This window comes from Sarcophilus harrisii, chromosome 4 (genome assembly GCF_902635505.1).
Source record: "Sarcophilus harrisii chromosome 4, mSarHar1.11, whole genome shotgun sequence".
Lineage (NCBI taxonomy): Eukaryota > Metazoa > Chordata > Mammalia > Dasyuromorphia > Dasyuridae > Sarcophilus > Sarcophilus harrisii.
In genome coordinates this window covers 63,478,683-63,498,427 of record NC_045429.1, presented here as the reverse complement: position 1 = coordinate 63,498,427, position 19,745 = coordinate 63,478,683, and the positions used below count along the sequence as shown (strand labels likewise).

General features: G+C 38.1%; 1 protein-coding gene across 1 annotated transcript in view; it reads left to right on the top strand.

Moving 5' to 3' along the window:
- Positions 1–1,618: 1,618 nt before the first annotated feature.
- The window catches only part of TNR (tenascin R), a 690,019-nt gene continuing 671,892 nt past the window's right edge, over positions 1,619–19,745 (top strand). Inside the window, exon 1 of the mRNA XM_003767456.2 lies at positions 1,619–2,486. The gene's annotated coding sequence lies outside the window, so the exon portion shown is untranslated. The remainder of the gene's footprint in view (positions 2,487–19,745) is intronic.

Here is a 19,745-nt window from a genome sequence, read left to right as displayed (position 1 = left end):
ATGGAGTTGGGACTCCAATACAGGTCTTCTGCCTACAAATCTTTCCACTACCCCAGAGTTGGCATAGCTACCTGGATGAATGCATCAAATTAGAAAATGGACTTCAAGTATTAGCTCAAACTTGTTTGGACACCGAGTTTCTTGGACTTCTGCCTGATGTGAGACTATTTTTTACTTTGGATCCTGATGCTACCACATTGCCGACTTGTACTTTCTGATCTTGGACTCTTTTTCTGTCTGATTCCTCCTTTCTGCTCACCGTGTGATAACTGACAATTTTACTTTGAACAACTCACTGCCTGCTTCTTCATATCCCCTCTTTCCCTCCTTCCCTATTAGTACCACTGCAGAATGTCCTACTCAGACTTGGACATCATACACTGAAGTGTGTGTGTGTGTGTGTATTTTTATTTTATAAATAAATTTTATTTGTCTCCCTCATTTTCACATCATGGTCATTTCTCAATAATCCCTTCTTTTTCTCAGAATTAGCCTCCTTTGCACAAAGAAAAATCAAACAGCAAATCTGATAGCATATGGGCTATTCTTCATTTATAGACCCTGACCTCTCTACTGAAAGGAGTGAGATTTCCTCATCCTTTCTCCAGGGAAAGATTCATCATTACTGTTACACAGTGTTCAGCTTTACTTCAATTTTCTTCTCATTTGCATTATTGTAGTTATCATAAGTATAGTTCTCCTGGTTTTAGGTACTTTGCACTGTATTAGTTTGTAAAAATTGTTCTTTGTTTCTTTTAATTCTTCATAGTCATCATTTCTTGTGGTGCAGTACTATTCCATTATATTAATATGTCACAATTTGTTCAGTCATTGCCAATACAATGGGTATCCACTTAATTTTCAGGTTGTTCTTTTTTCTTGTCACAAAGTACTATTATGAATATGTTATTATATGGGAAGCTTTTTATCTTCAGACTTCACTGAGTACATGGCCAATAGTAGGATCTCTGGATTAAAGGGTATGGAAAGTTTGGAGTCACTAAATTTATGAAAGGCTTTCTGGAACAGAACCTTGGGTCTGGGATCAGGAGAACAATGAACAGTTGTGATTATTTAAAAAATGTAAATGATTCTTATATAGACTTATAACACAATAAACTCTTTTGATCATCTATTATATTCAAGGTACTTTTTTGGTGCTTACTGTTATCATCATTCATGGAAATTATTAATAACATTTTTCCAGGTGTTTTCACAGCCCTCACATCATTTTATTTTTATAACATTTCTGTTTTGGAGGAAGAGATTTGTACTCAATCCTGTTTTACAGATAGGCAGATAGGGAAGCTGTGCCACCAAGAGGTAAAATGATTTGTACAAGGTCAGTACAATTGAGCAAGGATTCACAAGTCTGGAACTATTTTCAGAGAGTTTTTTTTCATTGCCATCTCTGAGACAGGTCATGTCTAGCTCGGTAAGCTCTGTTTCTACCCCCTGCTCATGTTTCCAACAATCCAGCCCAGGTGAAACTTCAACTATTTCCTTCTTAGCTCTTCCTGTCACCACTGGGGGCTGCCCTGGGATTTGAATGGGCTGAAGAAGATCCTTGCCTCACTGCTTGTCAGAGAGTGAGTCCCTCTGCTTAGTCAGGACTACTTGTCCTGATTATTATACAAAGCAATTTGTAGAGTGCCTCTTCTCATTCTTCTTGATGCAGCTGTGCATCTTCTAAGGGGCCATGGAATACGTACTCTCTCCTTCATCAGAGATTGCTCCCTTTCCCCCCCCCCCCCACTTACCATCCTGCAACTTTTTGCCAGCTGATTTCTGAAATAAATCACCCTTTCCCAGTGTTCAGTCTAGCCACACAGTGAGCAGATTCTGCTCCGATCAGGTGCCCCGGGGCTTTGGTGCTGCAACATAGAAGATCTCTGGCTGTCCGAGTCTGTGTTCTTGTGCTTCTATCTGCGTGTTCAGTGGGACTCAAGCTGATTTTTATCTTTGTCCACTAGGGGGCTGCTTGCAGGGGAAAGGGAAAAAAACGAAGGATAAAAAAATAACATGCTGCTGAAATTTCAGCAAGAGAGAAAAAGAGAGAGCGGGTGAGAGAGACAGCAAAGCAGTCACAGGCTTTCTCCTTTCCTTTGCACGTCAGAAGCAGGCAGCGACCCTGCTTAAGGCTTTTGGCTCAACACGCAGAGGCTCCGAAAGAGGGACAGGGATACAGAGAGTGAAAGAAAAGGGGGAGCCCCTACCCAAGGAAATTACCACTAGAGAAGTGAAGCCACCTGACTTTCTTGGGTTTATTTAGGTTGGCTCCTCTCCTCCTCTTTCCACTCCCCATTCCTGACTGCTTGGGTTTTATGTTGGTGGTTTTTGCCTCTTCTCCCTCAGAGAAGGACCAAGAGAAGGGAGAGAGGTGTGTGCTCTAGGTGAGCTTCCCAGCTGGCTCAAGACTGAACAGCCGAGAATCCTCTCCACCAGCTGTCTCCTAACTGCTCCCCTGCCACCCACCCTCAGCCTGGGTAAGTCCAGTGCACTTGTTTCTCAAATTCTTCTCTAATGGGATTTCAGCACCAAGGAGAGCTATGTGATGTATTTCTCTGTATGTGAATGTGTGTGCCGGCTATTGGCACTGAGATTACATCTCTCTCTCTCTCTCTCTCTCTCTCTCTCTCTCTCTCTCTCTCTCTCTCTCTCTCTCTCTCTCTCCGTCTCTTGCGCCCCAGCAAGATTCTGTACCTCTGAAAGGAGGAAGGGGGGGGGCAAAAGAAAAGTATGTCTACTAGATTAAGAGGAATGTAAACTCGATATGGGTTTGTATATCTAAAAGCTCATGTTGCATAAGACAGGTGAGGTCTAGCTGAATTGTCTGTGGCTTATGGGTGTCTGAATGGGCTGTCCTTTCTGTATGTAGATAAGAGGGAGGTATTTGAAAATTAGTCTTGCACCTTCTTTAACTCTTTCTCAACAAGCACTAAATGATGGCAAAGAGTTGCAAAGGAAGCTCTGAAGACTGGAGACAGAAGTAGAGTTAAAAGTTATACTCAATCGGGAGAGGTTGAAAGAGCCATTTAAAATATATTAATTTTTTCCAAATACTTTGGGCTTCTTGTGTGGAATGAACTCAATCTGACCTTTACTTTTAGTCTCAGGGCTGTCCCCATGCTTATGGGCATGTGCAACAGGCCAAAGGGAGGCAGGAGGGGAATCCCTTTGGCTTTATGCCACTGGGTAAAGTGACAGGGTCTCACAAGCTTTGAGAGAAGCCTCTTTAACTTTTGTCATAATAGTTAGGAGTCAGGAGATTCTAGGTATTGCTTGGTTAACCTTGGTTACAGGGTGCTGAGGGCAGAGTAAGTCTTTCCTACTCCTCTTTCTCTGGCAATTTACTATTAAAAGTCACTGTAAGATGAATACTTTTCTCATGCCCAGTAAAGCAGGCAGTATAATTTCTAATACTTTCTCCCATTCTCTATGACCCTTCTCAAAAGATTCCCATCATAATTGGAGTTAATTATCCCTCTTATGCTCCTCTTACAACCCCATTCTTCCTTGGGTCCCTGGCACTTTGAACTGATTTCATTCATTTTTCTTGCTTAACACTCCTTCTCCCTTACCTATTACCCCAGGAAAGCCTGGGCCTTACAACAAGTGATACTAAGGATTCCAGTGATGACTCGATCAACAGGCCCAGTCCATGTTGTGACAACATCCCACAGGAAATGTTAAAGTCGTTCTAGAGTGTCTTTGGATTGGGCTTACTGAACTCCAGGTCAAAGTTCATCAAAGGCTCTACTGTTTTCAAGGATAGGATTGAAGTATATTCTTTCTCTGTGGTTGGGACACCATTCCAATCTAAAATATAACAGCCTTACTGTTGGTAATTCTTGGTGTTGCTATATAAAACAGTGCCCTTTGCTTCTCCCTAGAGATGGACAAAGCATCCACTGCCTAGGTTTAGCTGTGCTGCCTGAGGGATGAAAGATGTGGTACTGTATTAGACATTATCATTATTTATTGTCATTTGTTTGGCTCCAGAGATGGAAATCTTGGACTCTCTTTGTAATAGCAGGAAGTAAGGAGAAGGCAGTAAGGGAAGGAATAGGGTTAGAAGGTAGTGAACATAGGAAATGGATGAGACTGATAAAGGCAATTTAGCAGAGCCCAGCAGTGGCTAATTCATATCTTCTTTATCCTCAATCTCCTGTTCTTGAAATGCTTAATTTTGAATATTGCTTCCTGATTGACATATCCTTATGGACAAATCTGAAGATATGTCCCTGCAATGGACATTGGAGAAAACCACTTTATTCCAAAGGAAATTTAGCTATTAACTCATTAGTTCTCTTAATACCTCTTTGAGGTGATAGTCAATCCCATTATAGACCCATTTTACAGATGCAAAGACAAAATGTTATAGCATTTTCTATGAGCCAGGGATTGAATTCTAAGGCTTCTAACATCACTAGGTGGTCACCTCCACAAAAGAGTGAGTGGAGGGTAAGAAGCCGAGTCTTTTCCTCAGTGGTCAATTTTTTTCAATTCAAAAAAGATAACTATTTAGTTATATTTAGCTTTATGATGTTGAAAGTAGAATAAGTCTCTATTCTTTTTCAATTCAGAAAAGGTTGCCTTAATGAACTCAGGAGAGCAATGGGTGCTCTGTTGTCATGATTAGGTAAGGAAGGGATGGGTAGAGAAGATATCTCTAGATGCTCTTCATTTTGTACCATTTATTTTAACATAAGGTAATGAGGAGTCAGTTGAAATATCCTACTTGATCTTTCTGAAGAGGCATTCCCTGACCATTCAGGGTGCCCTCAAATTTGCTCTACATGGGAAACAGGATTGCAAAGACAGTCATATTATGCTTCTTTCTTACAACTATGCTTTCCTAGAGTGGGACTCTTAACAAAAAGTACTATCCCTGGGGCAAGGTTAAGATAGACATAGACAGAAAAAACCTTAGAAAAGTAATTGAATTCCCTCACTCTCCTTTTTTTAAACACATTATGAACATATCTATTCATAGGCTCATAAGGTCATAGATTGAGTGCTGGATGGGACTTTAGAGGTCCCTATGCAATCCCACTTCTTAACAGGGAAGCCTAAGGGCGGCCAGAATAGGCATAGGCAATTTGAGAGGAAGTTTTGTTTTCTTGGTTTCAAAAATTTAAAAAAAAACATCATCCCTTTCTCCATTTCCCTCTTTTCTAGTATTTTCTATTAATGTGCACTTTGGACTTCAGTATCTATAGAGGGCAGCTATGGAATAGGAAACTTCCCCTCTGAAACAGTAAAAAGCCAAGCAAAAAAACCATAATGGTAATAGTTCCAGCAGTATTCTCCCTTCCACCAAAACATCTTTTCTTTCATGGACCCCATATTCTCATATAAAACCTCTATCCTAGGAAGATTTTGTTTTCAGTGTTCTCATTATTCAAGGACTTCTTTCAAATGCTGGGTTGATTTGGAATTATTAGAGACAGGAAAGCTCGGGCACCACAGTTAGAGAAATCTTATGGTGGAGAGAAGTAGGGAAGGAGACAAGCTAGATCTTGTCCTTTCCCCCCAAGCAATCAATCAGGTAGCTTTGGGTTTGGCTCAATATGGGTCTTGTTGTTTCTTGTACTTCATCAGAATTATGCCTGTTAGGTCCCTTGGACCTTAAGGGAACATTTTAAATTATGTGGAAATTATAGCTACTGAGTATGCATAATCTTAAAGTTTATTTGAGGTTAGATGATCATTGGTGGATTATGATATTGGAAGTTAAAAAGGATAGCTTTGATTGTATTATGAAGATCACTGGTGAAAATTGAATAAGATCAAGGGGAATCAAAGGGCTTCCTTTCTGTGTTATCATTGAATTGTACAGCCTTTTGACTTTGACTTCTTGAAAAACTATACCTCACAAATTAAGTGGAGATATAATGAGCTTTTCCCCCCAACTCCACAGTTGGGACATTTAGTATTTGTCCAGCTGAACTCAAATCATGTTACCTAGGTATCATTCTTGGATGAGCTAGGGCAACATAACTATAGTCACTAATCCAATGCCCCACCTGGGTTAAATGGGAGACATGTGTATGGGGAGATGAAATCTTATGTTAGTTTCTCCCTACAGTTAGGCAAGTCTTAATAGAAGATTTAATGTATACTAGAGAGTGTGTTGGATTTAGAGAGAAAGACTAGGATTTTGATTTAATGAGGTACTTAACTATTTGTGATGAATATGGAAATAACTTCTTTAAGTTAGATTTTTTTCATCTATAAAGTGAAGGGTAATGAGTACCTTCTAAATACCTTCCAATTTAAAATCTATGATATTATGATCCTATGATCCCATGACTGGAAATATATGGGAAATTCAAATTCCTTTCAGGTATCTTTCTATTTCTTTACCTTTGTTTATTAGGTTAATAATAATTCACTTTCCCTTTATAATGAATAAATGGAGTCACCAGAAGATTTGAATTCTTTGTTGAGATTGCATATCTATGAATTCCAGATACAGGAGAAGATGCTCTCCTACCCTTTATTTGGAGACCCTGGAAGTCAAAGTCAGTAGGGTACAAGTGACAAGGAACAGTCACTTGGAACAGTGACAAGGGGAAAATGGTATTCCCAATCCTTATCTGGGTCTTGACTAAGAGAATATTTTTCCTGCTCCGCTTTCACATCACTTCAAAGTTTCAGCAGCCAAGAGGTTGGGGACTCTATTCAACTCTTAGGAAGTTGAGAGGAAGTTTTATGTAATGCTTTTTCATGATTGTTCTATTTTATCTTGTCCTGACTGGAAGCTTATGGAAGTAAAGAAGAGGTTAGTAGTAGTTCATAATATACCCTTTAATGAAACCCAGGCAGAAGTTTATATAGAAACCCAATACAAACTCAATAAGATCAACTGGTGGATGTTCTGGGACCATGTGCCTTTATGAAAAAGAAAAAAAAGTACTTATGTTTCAACTCTTTGACTAACCTAGATTATGGTTTGAATTGAGGGAATTCATGGACATATTCTTTCTCTAATGGAAATTTCTTCCTTTAAAAAACAAGCTTTTGAACCTATGGGCATGCATTTAAAAAAATCTATTTCTTATTCCTATAAGGGTATTAAGGAGAAGTGGATAGAATTTTGGGCTTGTAGTCAGGAAGACATGAGTAAAAATCCTGTTCTAACACTTTTTTAGATGTGTGACTTTGGGCAAGTCACTTAAATCCTATATGTCCCAAGCAACTCTCTCTACCATAGATTCAAAGTCTTTTTTTTTTCTGCTGAGGCATTTGGGGTTATGTGACTTGCCTAGAGTTACACAGCTAGGAAGTGTTAAGTGTCTGAGACCAAATTTGAACTCAGGGCCTCCTGACTTCAGGGCTGGTGCTCTATTCACTGTACCACTTAGCTGCCTCCAGATTCAAAGTCTTAAAGGGGATATATGAGGGAATCGCTACAGCAGGAAATTTCCCATACTACTACATCATTTTTATTTCTATAAATTTTCATAGTCCTACTCCCATCATCTCATAGGTACCTATACATTACACACTGGAGAATGGTGTTTGGATCAAAATTTGATTAATGTAAATTACACTAACTTTAAAATTTTAAACATTGTTCAACAAAACGAGTACCCATATATAGGAAGGTGGGGGAAATAATCCCCACTCTCTTCCATTCAACTTCATCTTTTTTCCTTCTCCTGCCAATGTTTTGCTCTCCAAGAAGTTGGGGGAACTGGAGAGAGAGAAATTTTTATAGTTGGAGTATGGCACTAGAACAGTTAAACCACTCTTAGTGTGGCTCTGTATGCTCTCCCCACAGGGGTATATGATATGATTATCTACTTTATTTTGATAAACCTGAGCTCTGCCTCTTATGTTAATGGTGATAATGAAGACTAATGCAAGTCCAGGTTTTTTTTTCCACTCAGGAGAAGTTGCCATTATTGTTATTATTGTTTATTTCATTTTTTAAAAAATGTAATGAGGGGCAGCTAATTGGCACAGTGGATAGAGGGCCAGTCCTGAAGTCAGGAGGACCTGAGTTCAAATTCGGCCTCAGATGCTTTATACTTCCTAGCTGTGTGACTCTAGGCAAGTCACTTAACCCCAATTGCCTCAGAAAAAAAAGTAATGACTACTATTTGTATAGATGGGGAGACATTTGAGGACTCTTAAAAACCAGTTTAAGAAAAGGAATAGCTCTGTCCATGACAGTAAGCCTAACTTCCCTTCTTGCTATTATGACCATTTGAGGAGAATCGCCATGATATAGTAGATAGAGCATGAGGTTCACAATTTGGAGGTCAAGTTTGAGAACCAGCTCTTAAACTTTCTAGCTGTGTGGGATACTAGGCAAGTCACTTAATCTCTCTGTGACTCAGTTTCTTTATCTGCAAAAATTCAAGTATAGTAATACTTGAATTACCTACCTCAGAGGTTGCAAAGAAATGATTTTGTGAGCCTTCATATCCTAAAGGAATGACTTTTTTTTTCCTATTTTGATGGAGTGGGAAGAAGAACAAGACCTGCTATGATAGGCTGTCATTGATCTGTTAAAGGCTGCTCAATCTGTCTCCTGGGTGGCTTAGTGTTATTTGTAGGAGAGATTTGGCCAAAGGCATCCAGACTAGCCAATTCTCATTAGTATTTGTTTCCACTTTTCTCCCCCCACTGCAATATTCTTTCCTCATCCAAAATGGATTGTAGCAAGAAAAGAAGAACTTTTCTTCTGTGGCAGGTTTGATTACTCTGAAACAGGATAGTCAGTGAGCTTTGGCGAAATAGGGAGTATGTGAACCAGGTTAAGTAAGCAAATAGACTTGATTCACCCAGGACCCTAAGTAATACCTGTACAGAAAAATACTCCACATAACTGGTGGTGTCTTGGGTTTGAATACTGAAATCTCGTTGAAAGCATCAAGAGACTTAGGTTTGTCTCATACTAGCACTGAATGGAGTGATAATTTATTTCTCACCAGTTTTGTCAGAGAACTGACTAGAAAAGGTCCAGAAGGATGTCTTTCTAGAGAGATTGCTGCCCCATTTTCTAGCACTGACTCTAGCAATGGTTCTTTATTCTCACAGAAGTCACCCCCCACCGATACAACTCAGTTACTATCATGCCATATATCCTAGCAAGATAGGAGATACCCTAGCTTCATTAGACTTTAAAAATGTACCCGCTCATAACAAAATTCCCCCTTGTGATTTAAGGGAGACAGGCAAGAAACAAGAGCTAGAGAGTGACCTCAGGGAATAACTGCTTGCTTCCAAGTGCCTAGCATGTTATAACAACTCAGCAAAAGTATTCTTCTGATATTCCCTGAGGATTTAGGGGCTGAAATGACAGCTGAATCCTGATCTGTCTATTCTCTTATATTACATCACAGAGCAGTCCCCTTTCCCATTTATTATCTGTACAGATCACCTGGTGATTTACTCAGGTAATTCCTGGAAACAAGTTATAGAAAGAGCCCTGGACTTGATACCATATGAAATCAAGTCCCAGCTCTGAGACTTATTAGTTGTGTGCTTTTGGGTATCATATAAACTTTCTAGAACTTAGTTTCCTCATCTATAAAAAGGGGATAATCCTTATGCTGTCTACCTCAAAGGACTGTTATACTGAGAATACTTTGCAAAGGGTAAAGTACTGTCTATTAATGTATAAGGATATGTACATGTAAGAGTTATTACTGCTACTTATTGTCTTTTATTGTTATCTCTGATATTTAAATCTCATTTTTTTTCAACTTTTCCCATATCTGTGATTTCTACAACTGGATTATAAGCTTTTAAGGAAGAGAAGCATCTTTTTTTCATCCCTTGTATATTTTTAAAAGTTTATACCAGTCCTGTGATTTCATCCCTATAGGGAGTTTCAGGGAAGAAAACTCCATTTATCAATGCAGGTAGCACCTTCTCCATATCTTAGAGCCTCAGTGATTTGCCTATAACATGGAAAAATCAAATGACTTGTCTAGGGTCTGTCTCTGAGGACAGATCTTCATGTCACCACATCGTACTAACTCTGCTTTGCACATAGTAGATAGTAAATAAACATTTGCATATTGAATCCATCCACTTTGCTGTCTATTAAATCCTCAGTGTGGCCAAGTGGCCGAGTGGATAGAATGTTGCTCTTAGAATAGAGATCTCTGAATGTATATCCTGCTTCAAACATTTAATGTCTCTCTCAGCCTCAGTTTCCCCAGCTGTAAAATGGGGTTAATAATACTGCTACTCATCTTACAGTATTGTTGGGAGGTTCAAATGTCATGATATGTGCAAAAATAACCTTAAGGCTTTATAAAAATATTAAGGATTATAATAAGAATAACTATTGGTCTATTCTTTTAAGGTACAGTTTAGAAGTTATCACCTCTTTGAAGCTTTTCCTGGTTTCCCAACTTGAAAGTGTTCTTTCTTTCTTCAACATTCCTAAAGCACTTTGCTTGGATCTTCTATTTATCATCTCATCTCATCTCACATCATATATCACATCATTGTATTGTATTGTACCATATCACATGACAGCCTATCATATCATACAACATGAGAGCATATGTCATATAATACAATCCCACATCGCATTACTTCCATTATACCAGATCATATATGTCATATCACATGATAACATCACATCATTTTATCTTATATATCCCATGACACCATACTGTATCATATTTCATGTCATATAATAAACTCCTTAAAATCAGGGACTACTTCATAGTTGTCTTGGTATTGTCAGGGCCTGGTCCTGTGTCTTCTTAGTAGGTAGTTGATGATGTCTGTTGAAATGGCTTGAAATGAATATATCTCTTGTCCTCCCAGAATGTGGAGGGCCTGAGTTGCTATCTCCCCTCCCTTCCCTCTGCCTAAGCCCTCAGCCTATTGGCATTTCATGTGGCCCAGGCACTAACAGCAGCCTCAGGTTACTTGGCATTTTAGATCAACTCAGCAAACAATTGCCTGGGCTGACCTGGATTTTATATTCTCCTCCAGCACTAATGGGCTGGGCTGGCTTTGGTTTTATATCACCGATTGGTTGCTGTTGTTGTTGGATTTTTTCCCCTTATGCCTTCAGCAGATTTTTTTTTTTTTTTTAGAGAAATCTTGCTACTAATTAATTACTGAAAACTATACCTGGCTAAAATTAACTTGGGTCTTCTTAAAGGGACATTAGGCCTTGGTCATATTTACCTACTTGGTCAGGGACTAGCTTCTGGATCTTGTTTTCTTTTGGTTCTCAGGCTTTTCCCCACCTCCTCTCCCCTCCTGGTTCCTCTGCCACTCTGTGCTTTATTTATAAAACCTCTTCCTTTCCCTTATAATTATGTTTTATATAAGAAGAGCAGCTAACAGCCACCTCCCGGCTGGTCTCGAGTAATTGTTTGAGTTTCTGGATGGGGTGCAATTGCAAAGGCTGGAGTTTATATAGATTACCTTGAATTTATCTCCAGCAACATCGTCTGGAGAGAAGATGCTGCCTGCCTCGTGAAGTATTGTAAACAGTGCAATCTGCGAGCGCTGGTATTTGTATATGGGCTGTTTGTCTAAATGGATTCCAGTAAAACATATACTCTAATAAGTCAGTTTTTGCCAGCTTGACCTGTTCGAGTGTCTTCTGATCTCTTCCCTGATCTTATCAACATCAAGGCCAGCAGTGGCACGGGGGTCATCATACAGGTGAGGGGAGCTAGGTCACCTGATACTTCTTGTTCCATTTCCAGTCTGACCTGGCTGGCTTTGAGTATACAAGTAGTTATAAGTCAGAGCTTGTTGTATATTAATTCTTTACCTGAATTCCATGGTATAGAAAATTAGTTTTCTCAGTTTTTCATATGGGATGTTCCATTTCCCATCTCCATGACTTTGCTTGCTTACCACGCCCGTACTCCCTCCTCACTTCTACCTCTTAGAATTCAGTTTTCTTCAAAAGTCAACTCTTTCTTCCAGGAATCCTTTTCTAAACCCGCCCCCCCCAGCTGCTAGTTCCTTCTTTATAAAAGTTGTCTTATGCTTATTTTGTATGCATTTTGCATATTGTTAAAATTACTAATCTATTTTTTCATTACACAATATTTATTATTATTTGTTTTTATTATATAATATTTATTATATGCCATATAATATATATTAAGATAATGAACAGCAATAATATATAACAAATCTTTAGAAATACCCTAAATATAGCTAGAGATTATAATATTATGTATATAATGCACATATAAAACATAGATTTTTTTCCCCCTGTTGATCTGATTTTTCTTGCACAGCATGATGGATATGAAAATATGTTTACAAGAATTGCACATATTTAACCTATATCAGATTGCTTGCTATCTTGGGAAGGAGGGAGGAGAGAAGAGAATGAGAAACATTTGGAATGCAAGATTTTGCAAAGGTGAAAGATGAAAACTTTGCAAATATATGGAAAAATAAAATACTATTAAAAACATACAAAACACATCCATACATGTATATGTATAAACATGAGACCACTTCTCTCTCCCCACTATAATATTCTACTCTCATCCCAGAAGAACTGCAAAAGAAAGGAACAATTTTACTTCTGTAATGTTTGAATTGAACAGGGTAGTTGGTGAGCATTGGCGAGATGGGTTAAGGAAGTGAAAAGCCTTGATTCACACAGTTACCTGTTTATTTACTACCTACTATGTTCAAGAAAGAGTCAGCATGATGTGGTGAATGGAAAGTTGATATCAAAACCAGACCCTGGAAAAATCACTCTTGCAGTAATGTAAGTAACTCACATATATAGAGTTTTCCAAAAGTCTTAGTGCCATTTTAAGCTGCCAAACCTTAAAAATGGCACTAAGACTTTTGGGACAACCTGTATGTGTATATAAATGTATATTTCTGAACATATAAAGAAAACCTGAAGCCAGGAATTGTTTAAATTTTGCCTTTATATCCCTAGTGCAATGCCTGGCACATAGTAGATAATAAAAGTTGCTTGATTAATAGGAAAGCCAAAATCTGGCCAGAAACAGAGGGAAAAGGAGACTTGATCCACGGAGAGAGAGAAAAGAGGGTTCTGTATATGAAGCCCAGCCCTATAAATGGTTGTGTTGAAAGAGGCAGAGGTCAAGGCAGTCTATAAAAGGACCGTCTCACCAGTTCAACCCGGTCAGTGCCACAGATAGATAGAACTTATAAACTCTGCAGTAAAGCATTTTGTTTAATGCTGTATATATTTATAGAGATATAAATGAAGTTTAATGCTGGTGAAACTTGCTGTAAAAAGCAAAAGACTTCTTCTGTATCTATACATGAGGTGTAAATCAATTCAAGGTTTTTTACATTTTTCTACCAGAAAGTAAACCTGTGTGGGTATGTCTATATTCACCCAGCTGCAGCTCATCAGAGGATACCAGCTCTGTGAGAAAATATGGGGTCTTAGGATCATCTGTGGAAAGGAAGCATTAAAACACAAAAAAGAAAAAAAAAATTCTTAAACACAGGAAGGGAGAAAGCAAGCATTCCCCAAACCAAATGTCTTTAAACAACTCAAAGCTTGATGTTAAGGGGAAAAATGTTTGGAGGAAATACTAGCATTTTATTGGCATTAGACATTTCCATACAGTTATCTCCTCTTAGTTTAAAGAAGTTAGACTGTATACTCTCTAAAGTATGGTATAGAGTCCAGTCTGGAATTCTCTAAAAGCTAATACTTAACATGTATGTGCAACTTAGAAATTTTCAAGATGCTTGTCTTAAAACAACTCCCTGAAGCAGGTAAACCAAATATTGTTCCCATTTTATGGATGTTGAAACTGAAGATACTGAAGGGAGTCAATGTCACAAAATTAATTGTGAAAGTCATAATTTGAACAGAGATCTTCTGAATTCAGGTTCAGCTTAATATCTCTGATGTCATGATGCTTCTCAAATACCCCCTCATGATGGTCATTTCAGTGATAGACACAGAAGTAGAAAGTTATTGCACACTGGTAGAAATGGAATGATAGGTAGCTAATGATACAGTGGCTAACATGCTAGGTAGGAGTCAGAAAGGTCTAAATTCATATTTGGCCTCAGTCCCAGGAATTTTTTTCCTCCAACTCTACCTCCTTCTACTATTATCTCCATCATCCCACAATTGTTCCTTTCCTAAGAGTATATATTTTTTTGGAGGGGCAATATAGATGGATATGCTTTGTCTGAAAGAAGTAAATCTTCTAAGTGTAACCCCCTTTTTAAAAAATTTATTGAAAAAACTTTATTTTTTCTCCATAATATTTTATTTTTCCAATGTAAAACTAATTTTTATTTTCCAACGTAAAGATCATTTTCAATATTCATTTTGAAAGACTTTGAGTTCCAAATTTTTTCTCCCTCCTTCCCTTGCCTCTCCCCTTCCCAAGACAGCAAGCAATCTGATATAGGTTATACATGTACAATCATTTCAAATGTATTTCTAGATTAGCCTGTAACTCCCTTCTACAATGCTCCTTTCATCTATGCTTCTTTAATTTCTTGTTCTGTCTGTGTTCTATTCTTTAAAAAGCTAAACTTAGGTTCATGAATTAGCTGTAAAACAATAAATTAAATGTAAGCAGGTGTGTTAACAAGCCTAAATAATTTTTATCTAGGAACTATCCTTGTTAAGTAGACACAAGGAAGATCCAAGAGGACTTCACTAGGATTCTCCTATGTGTAATCTATTCATATAGGCTAAGAAGAATAATTGAACCTTCTTCTTCCACCTAATTTCTCTTTCCTCCCTTCCCCTTATTTTTCCTATTCCTTCTCTTTTCTTCCTTTCCCTCCCATTCCTAACCCCTAACAGACCCAATCCCACTACCAATTGGATTAATTTCCAATACTGTTTTGTTCTCCCTGTCCCTTTAAGTAGCTCATTGCTTTTCTTACCTTCGGGAGCTCACCATATTGATGCCAAATTCACTGGCTTTAGCTCCTACTGCTACTCAGAGCTCCTTAATTCAAGGGATCTAGCCACCTCAGCTCAGCCTCCCTGGCCGCAGAGATTAGAGGAGCATGTGTTTGACATCTCCATCTAATTTTACTCCTGGTTCTCATTGTTCCTGTGAAGGATTCTGCATCAGCAATCTATATAATAATAACATCTAACATTTATGTTTGCATTAATATTTGAAAGGTATCTTCCATGTGATCTCATTTAATCCTCCTGACTACCCTGAGAGATATGTCCAGTGCTCTTTCTCCTGGGCCACCTAACTCCCATAGGTGTATGTTAAGTATGAGTATATGGAATTTTGTTCTAGCAGAGTTAAAGCTAATATTTTCTTTTTTTTTCCTTTTCTTTTTTTTATTTAATAGCCTTTTATTTACAGGTTATATGTATGGGTAACTTTATAGCATTAACAATTGCCAAACCTCTTGTTCCAATTTTTCACCTCTTACCCCCTACCCCCTCCCTCAAATGGCAGGATGACCAGTAGATGTTAAATATATTAAAATATAAATTAGATACACAATAAGTATACATGACCAAACCGTTATTTTGCTGTACAAAAAGAATCAGACTCTGAAATATTGTACAATTAGCTTGTGAAGGAAATCAAAAATGCAGGTGTGCATAAATATAGGGATTGGGAATTCAAGGTAATGGTTTTTAGTCATCTCCCAGAGTTCTTTCTCTGGGCATAGCTGGTTCAGTTCATTACTGCTCCATTGAAAATGATTCGGTTGATCTCCTTGCTGAGGATGGCCAGGTCCATCAGAACTGGTCATCATATAGTATTGTTGTTGAAGTATATAATGATCTCCTGGTCCTGCTCATTTCACTCAGCATCAGTTCGTGTAAGTCTCTCCAGGCCTTTCTGAAATCATCCTGTTGGTCATTTCTTACAGAACAGTAATATTCCATAATTTTCATATACCACAATTTATTCAGCCATTCTCCAACTGATGGACATCCATTCAGTTTCCAGTTTCTAGCCACTACAAAAAGGGCTGCCACAAACATTCGTGCACATACAGGTCCCTTTCCCTTCTTTATAATCTCTTTGGGATATAATCCCAGTAGTAACACTGCTGGATCAAAGGGTATGCACAGTTTGATAACTTTTTGAGCATAGTTCCAAACTACTCTCCAAAATGGTTGGATTCGTTCACAACTCCACCAACAATGCATCAATGTCCCAGTTTTCCCGCATCCCCTCCAACAATCATCATTATTTTTTCCTGTCATCTTAGCCAATCTGACAGGTGTGTAGTGGTATCTTAGAGTTGTCTTAATTTGCATTTCTCTGATTAATAATGACTTGGAGCATCTTTTCATATGACTAGCAATAGTTTCAATTTCTTCATCTGAGAATTGTCTGTTCATATCCTTTGACCATTTTTCAATTGGAGAATGGCTTGATTTTTTATAAATTAGAGTTAATTCTCTATATATTTTGGAAATGAGGCCTTTATCAGAACCTTTGACTGTAAAAATATTTTCCCAGTTTATTGTAAAGCTAATATTTTCATAGAATCAAGTTTGGGAAGGAGGATGTCATCTATACCTATCTGCTATTTTTCCAGTATCTGAATAAACTTAATTATATAAGTTCTTGGACTGGGGGAGAAAATGATACCATTACCTGATGGGATTCACTTCTAGGTTCAGCTAAGTGGTATAGTGGATAGAGTGCTAAGCTTGGAATCAAGAAGACCTGACTTCAAATACTACTTTACATGTTTGCCAGCTGTGTCACCCTGGCCAAGTCATCTAACTTCTCCAAATCCCAGTTTCCTCATTTGCAAAACAGGGACAATAATAATACCTATTTCCCAGGATTGTTGTAAGGAGCAAAGGAAACAATCCTTGTAAAAGGTTTTGCAAACTCAAAGCACAAATACTAGCTTTTATTATTATTTGTTTGTCTGTGATTGGTTTCTAGGAGAGACATTTTCTCTGGAAAAGTAGGCATACTTTCCCTTATTCTTAGAAGGTAAATGAGATATGATAAAGGGCACAGGATTACAATAAGAAAAACCTCTCTTGATTGCATGAATGAAAATACATTTATTAAGAACTGTTCTCATTCTTGGGGATACAAATGAAAAATCAGCTCAGTACTTGTTCTCAAGGAGTTCACTCTCTTACTGGAGGAGACAAAGCATAAAATAGAATTCAGCTATTGCTGATGGAAAGGTCCAAATTTTGGGGGGTAGTAGTGGGTTTGATGGCAAGACCAAGGCATCCATAGGTTGTATTTATACATAAGTCAGATGATAGTGTCTGAGGTGGATCTTGTGGGTATAGAAGCAGTTTAGGTTGTAAAGCTTGGAGGAACCTAGGAGAAAACAAAAGGACAGATGGGAAAACCTGGTGGTCCTGCATTGCACCAGAAGGATTAGACTGGAAGGTTCCCAGCTCATTCAAGCAGTAAAAGCATTCCATTGTCACCCTAAGGATATAATCTAACCTATGGCACCATCCCTGTTTGCCTTCTTCCCCCCACCCCACCCCATATACACACCAAGTCCTTTCAGTACTTCCAAGAGGTGAGAGGTAGTTGCCACGCTCTGTACTCCAAAGGTTAGACTCCCTGTGCTGATTGGGTCACTGACAAGTACTAAAGGGAAAAAAAGTCAGTATCAGTCAATCTCTCATTAAAAGTGGTTTGAGGCAAAGGCATGGGTTATTAAAATGCAGAGAGGGAGCTTGCCTACCCTTCTCTTGCTTTCTCACTCTTCTCCATTTTTATTTTATCAGCTTAATTTAATAAGTGCAAAAGGCCCCAGTTGCAGTCTCCTGAGAATGAATCCCATCCTGCATTTATCTGGGTGGTTGGGGTGGGGGCTTCTGGGGTTGGTTTTGTATGTCACCTGTCAGGTGAACTTTTATGCCCATCCCACAAGTGGCTCCTTTCCAGCAATAGAATTATTGAGGCTAAACTTCTCTATTCAAGAGGCAAAACTGATTGATGAGGCCTTCTCTCTTTGTGAAGATACCTCCTTCCATTAACCTTCCCCTGTGAGAACTGAGACCTGGTCTTATAGACCACTAGTAACCCAGTTTGACAGTCTGAAGCCGATTCCTGCCCCAAGCTTTATAATATAGGTACTCTGGCAAATGGGATTTGTATGAGATTACTGAATTGATTGAATTGATTTTGACCATGCCTTAGAGGCAACATGTTGCCATGAAAGGGGCACTCACTGGCTATGGAATCAGACAACTTAGACTCAAATCCTACCTCTGATCTTCTTTCAAGAAAATCTTGGGCAAATAAGTCACTTGGCCTCTAGGGTCTCATTTCCTCTCTGGTAAAATAAAAGAATTAGGATAGATTGACTCTTATGTTCCATTCCGATCCAAATTCATACAGTAAAAAGGAAGAATCAAGACTAGAAAAATATAGATTTTACCAGATTGCTGTTTGCAGTCTCATTTTCTCTGAGGCAAAACTCTTCTTGGTAACCACTTGTTAACACCATCATTAGAAATCTTCATGCACAGGCTTGATGACTTCTAGAGTTATGATTGAAGAAGGATTCCTATAAATTACACACACACACACACACACACACACACACACACACACACACATATATATATATGAAATGGGAATGATAATAGCATTTACCACCCAGGGTTGTTTAGAAGAGCAAATGAGATGATATTTGTACTTAATTTAGTACAATATCTGACATAAAATAGGTGATTTATAAGTTTTAGTATAAATAAAAATGATGATGATGATGATGATGATGGTTCTTGTTCAGGTGTGGATTCAACTAAATGGTCCCTGAAGTCGTTTCTTCAGTTCTGAGATCCTCAGACTTTTATCCATGACTGGGACTCCTGCTCTTTCACATCATAGTGGAAAGGGCTGAGTTAGGGTAATGGGCAAGGGATGAAGTTTTGGAAGAAGCCAAAGAATATTAGGAGGTAGAGACAAAGGAAAGGGCTGCCTTCCCCTCAGAGTGAAAGAATGGAAAATGTGGAAAGGACCTCATGAATCACTTACTCTATATCTGAACAGGAATCTTTACCCACTTTGCCCCTCACCACCATTGGTACTTTAAGGTTCACAAAGCACTTCGTGTACTTGTTCAGTTCACAATGAGTGGTCATCCAGCCTAAGACTGAATATCTCTACACATGAAAAATTCACTGTCTTCTAAATTAGTCCATCCCACTTTTGTGTATCTTTAGCTGTTTGAAATTTTTATCTTAGCAGAAATGTGTCCCAAAGCAGATTGCAGCTGTCATCATCTTGCCCTATGGGGCTATGTTAAACAAGTCTAACTTTCTTGATAATAATTCATATATCATTCTTTTTCCCATTTAATAGTATTTTTAAAATTACATAAAAAGATAGTTTTTAGCATTCAATTTCATTAGAATTTGAGCTTCAAATTTTTCTCCCTCCTTTTTCTCCTCCCCAAGATAGGAAGAATTTTTATGTAGGTTATACACGTACAATCATGTTAAACGCATTTCCACATTAGTCATGTTGTAAAAGAAGAATCACAACAAAAGGGAAAAACAAAAGAAAGAAAAATTACCAAAAAGCAAAAGCATAATTCTTCAATCTGTATTCAGACTCCATAGTTTTTCCTCTGGATATGCATAGTAGAATCATTATATTACTGAGAAAAGCTAATATCATAGTTGATATCATAACTACATCATAGTATCATAACATATCATAACTATCATAGTTGATCATCACACTATGTTGCTGTTACTGTGTACAATGTTCTCTTGATTCTACTCACTTCAATCATCATCAGTTCAAATAAATCTTTTAAGGTTTTTCTGAAAC